Raw genomic sequence first — 5,102 nt, 5'->3', positions numbered from 1 at the left:
AAAAGCTTGTGCTTTATCTTGCCAGCTCACTTTGATAAAGGAATAGCTTGTTAGGCACCTGTTCCTCCATCAGAGTAATCCCTCTAAATCACCATATCAAAATTGTTACTTAAATTTTGTATAGCAGCACCATGAAAACCAAATGAGATGCGAGCTTTTCAATTGCTAAAATCGAGGTAAACACATGAATGAGCAAAACCCGACAGTGAAACCTTTTAAATGCTCAAACTCAGCTGTTTGGTAGGAAAAGATGACCAGAAAGTGATGAAGATAATATCACGATGTATGTGGAATGAAAGAACCGTTTAATAAAATTCTAATTTATACTCCATTTCACCCAGTTTACAAACTATTTTTAGACATCCTGTTGGACAAGTATTTACTCATTTCCACTTGCATCATTTCTACTTTTTCATCATTACAGTGTTTACACTGTTATTTCCCATCTTTGCAGGTATCTTAACAAAATGCCCCATCACAAAAACATACAGTCTGCACACAGTCCAGTATACCAAATAATCACTTCTTCATGCTTTATTCCCCTGTTAATATCATATCAATTCCACTCCTAGGTGAACAAGGCGTGGTGCAGCTCTGAGTGAAAGGAAAATATACTATGCATATCACAAGTCCTCTCATTCATTTTTTATGCTGAGTAAAAAGTTTTCTGATAAACCACTTCTCTTAAGAACATTTTCTTCTCTATTTTGCATTACTTATTCTTTCTATGCATTTTCTATATAGTTCTAAAAATACTTCATGTGGTCAAAAACCCTACCTACTATATTAGCAATTTATACATTACATTTACCATATTCTTTGCATGGTAATTTAACACTGTAGCATTGTCCTCTCATCCTGTGGATTTACCTTTACCAGTAGATTCATTTCCAAATCTACCTTGAGATGAAGAGGAGCTACATCAAGTGACACAGGGGTCATTTAACGTATTTTCCCTAGCTATACAGATTTCAATAGCGTTAATAACAATACTTTTTTATGACAGGTTCAATATGGGAGGCCTGACTACACCTTTACATTCTCTCCTTTCCTAAATAAATACTAAAAATTTCAGACAGGATCATCAAAGTTTGAAGAGCAAAGGAGGATGCACCAGGGGCATTTTTGCTGGATCACCAATTATTTCAAACAGGCATTGTATCAATGCCTTCTTTTTTTTTTTTTTTTTATTAATTAAGCTCTTTCTCAGGAGAATTGCTATAAAGCAACAGACAGGTACCATGAAATATGCAACCAAAGAACCAAGAATGTGTGTATGCAGAGATCACAATAGGAAATTGAAACCCACAGATTTTTCAGAGCTCTTGCCTTCTTCCAGCAAGGATTCTAGAGTTGAAAGGTGAGTTCTCAAAAAATTAAAGGACTCTCGTATTCTACCTCAGGAGCCAATGCTCCAGAGTATGGAAATACACATGCCTGGAGTCTTTTGACACAAGTCTGAAGGAGAACTATGTGTTTCTACACAAATAATAACAGAGGATTATGGACTTGAGCATCATGTTTTTCTCCTGTTCTGAATGTTGTAATGACTATATGAACCTTTACTGGTCTTTTAGCTGGAAGACAATAGCTTCAGCTGACTGAAACGGGAAACCATTAGATATAACTTTCTGTAATACTTGGCAGCCAGCAGTGACTCGGTCCATTTCTCCAAGTTTTGCTCTTCTGGTGGTTAATGCATTGCATCAGCAAGTAAGAACAACAACAGAACTGAAAATCTGTTCCTTTAACCCGCGCTCCTTCACTGGACTGGTAGAAATTCCAAGTTCCCAAGGAGAGCTCAGAACATACATTAATATTACAATATGAACTTTTGTAATGTACTTTATGTCATACAGACAGCATTGATTCATTATGACAGGATTAATAATCTCACCATTTTCTTTTATTGTCCCTAATTAAGACAGGGTAATTGATATTCCCAGAGTGAATCAATGCAATATTGTACATGGCCTTTATAAGAAATTATTTGCTTTGTTTTGTGTCAATGAAATGTGGCCATCATTCCATACTATAATTGTTACCTAAAGGTTTATTTAAACCATTGCTATTATTAGAGCTACAAAAACCTTCACACCAACAACAAAACAAAAACATTTCTGTTACCGTGGTGACCCTGGAATCAGTAAACTTTGGAGTACTGTAGTAAAATAAATTGTATGAACTTTATTTTTGCACAACATACTGCATAAAATAGATGCTAATAACATTAGAGTTCAGTTAACTGCAAGAGGTTTGTGCGTGTGTAGTAAAATGAATCACTTAGTATATTTTTAACAGAAGATTTAACTTAATTTATAAACTGTCTAAAGAAAACATTGATTTCTACCAAAAAAAAATCTGAATTGTTACTTGAATAACAATTAGGTGTAGAAAATATTAATGCACATGTTGTGCACGTGTACATACATCTCGAAAGAAAAGGGTCCGTTTAAAGTCTCTTTGATTGCAGACTCTGTACCTGGAATTTAGAAATATCAATATGCTTATAACTGTGTGTGCTTATATGATTCATCTACCCCTTCTTTGCATGCTGGCAAAACACAACTCTAAACTTTAAAAAAAAAAAACCAACAACCGAGCTCTATTTACAGATGACTACTTCACAGATCTTGCAACTGTGGCTTGAATTTGTGTCATACACACAAGTGAAGGTCAAAAACATCTTACTTCACTTTTGGATCTTAAATACAATGTACAATTTGGACAGCCCAAGGAGAGATTCAGATTTTAGGTGGGATTCTCCACAGCCTGTGGACTATATGCATAATTAAAGCACTTCAGATACATTTACAGTTAGGTGGGAGGAATACAGTTCTAAGTTCCCAGTTCTTTTTCCTGATGTTCCCTATCAGGGATAGCCTGTTTCTATGTAATCTTTATAAAAGTTGCATACACAATTGCTCTCACATTTTTTCCCTACTCTTCAAATACACTATTCATTCTGCCTAAACACTGATGTTTAAATCACGGATCTGGCTAAGGAATCTTCCTTGCTGTTGTCTTTGACAATGGAGAAAAACAGGCACCTCTAGTGAGTAATTAGGTAACTTGTCTAAGATGTATGTTTTAGTAAGAGCAATTTGAGGAGCCTATCTCACTGCCTGTGAAGAGCTCCAAGAATAGACTTCAACAGCTAGCTTCAGATGCCCAAGCTAAAGGAATCCTGCCCACAGTTTCTCATCACAAAGGAAATGACCACCAAAACCAAAGCCACATACTTACCCCATTATAAACATGCTGTTATAATTTACTATGCCACTACCTTGCAAAGTATTTGTTCACACTTTTTAAACTGCACAAGGCATTACACAAGCTACGCCAGAGAAATTTTCCTGCAACTTTTGGCAGGCAGAGAAAACAGCGTCAGTGAAAACAGTGGCTATGCAGGATCCGTGTCAATACAGAGAATTGTACCAGAGCAAGAAATACAAAAAGCCCAGTGTCACAGCCTCCGCAGCACAGTCAGGCAGCCCACAGTCTTCTGCTGTGATTTGGGCCAGGACATGGAGGGTGCCAATGGCCAAGGCTCCCTCTGCTTGCCTTGGGGCAGAAGGACTCCTCTTGTGCCAGCACTCTTATTCCTTACCACAGGCAAGTCAATCTCGTCTAACAGCTGAAAAGGCATTCAGAACAGTGTGGCCAAACACTGGTGCGACAGCGAACTAAATTCAGCTCACCCTTCACTGCATAACAGCAGTGCCATTAAATGGTGACACCACGTACCTGGTACCTCACTTAGTCTAAATTTCATTTCAGTTTTCAGTAACAACAGCTTCTAATATTGCTTGTATTTCCATGAATACGCTGAAAGCTCGGCTTACATTTTAGACCGAGTTTTATCACAAAATCATAGCATCATGGAATTGTCTAGGTTGGAAGGGATCTTTAAGATCATCGAGTCCAACCATTGACCTAACACTGCCAAAACCATCACTAAACAATGTCCCTCAATACTACATCTACACGTCTTTTAAATATCTCCAGGGATGGTGCCTCAACCACTTTCCTGGCCAGCCTGTTCCAATGTTTAATAACCCTTTCAGTGTAAAAATTTTTCATAATATCCAGTCTAAACCTCCCCTGGCACAACTTGAGGCTGTTTCCTCTTGCCCTATCGCCTGTTACCTTGGAGAAGAGACCGACCCCCACCTGGCTACACCCTCCTTTCAGGCAGTTGTAGAGAGCGATAAGGTCTCCCCTCAGCCTCCTTTTCTCCAGGCTAAACAATCCCAGTTCTCTCAGCCGCTCCTCATAAGACTTATTCTCCAAACCCCTCATCAGCTTCGTTGCCCTTCTCTGGACACACTCCAGCATCTCAATGTCTTTTGTATAGCGAGGGGCCCAAAACAGAATTCGAGTTGCAGCCTCACCAGTGCCTAGTACAGGGGGACAATCGCTTTCCTAGTACTGCTAAGCCATACTGTTCCTGATACAGGCCAGGATGCTGTTGGCCTTCTTGGCCACCTGGGCACACTGCTGGCTCATATTCAGCCGGCTGTTGACCAACACCCCCAGGTCCTTTTCTGCCAGGCAGCTCTCCAGCCACTCTGCCCCAAGCCTGTGGCGCTGCATGGGGTTGTTGTGACCCAAGCGCAGGACCCAGCACTTGGCCTTGCTGAACCTCATACCATTGGCCTCGGCCCACTGATCCAGCCCGTCCGCATCCCTGCGTAGAACTTCCTACCCTCAGGCAGATCAACACTCCCGCCCAACTTGGTGTCATCTGCAAACTTACCAAGGATGTACTCGATCCCCTCATCCCGGTCTTTCGTGTAGACATGAAAGAGAACGGGCCCCAGTACTGAGCCCCGGGGAGCACCACTTTAGCCCTTCGCCCTGGCAGAGGTGTCAGCCTCACACCCATAGCACATCAGCGGTGGGTGAAGCCCGCCTCACTGGTGGCCACACGGTTTCGTCTGCTCACCTGGCTACATCCACCGGGCTCGCGTGGGGAAACCGGTTTTTGCTTTTTTCCTTTTTATTTTTTTTTTTTTTACTTTTTTACTGACCCTGGCTGGGGCGTGGCCCGGCAGCGCAGGTGAGCGGCTCCCGCCCGACAGGTGGCGCTGCGGAGGGCG

The sequence above is a fragment of the Chroicocephalus ridibundus genome, chromosome 3 (assembly GCF_963924245.1).
Source record: "Chroicocephalus ridibundus chromosome 3, bChrRid1.1, whole genome shotgun sequence".
Taxonomy (NCBI): domain Eukaryota; kingdom Metazoa; phylum Chordata; class Aves; order Charadriiformes; family Laridae; genus Chroicocephalus; species Chroicocephalus ridibundus.
The sequence above is the reverse complement of the archived record's forward strand: the minus strand, read 5'-3'. Positions refer to the sequence as shown.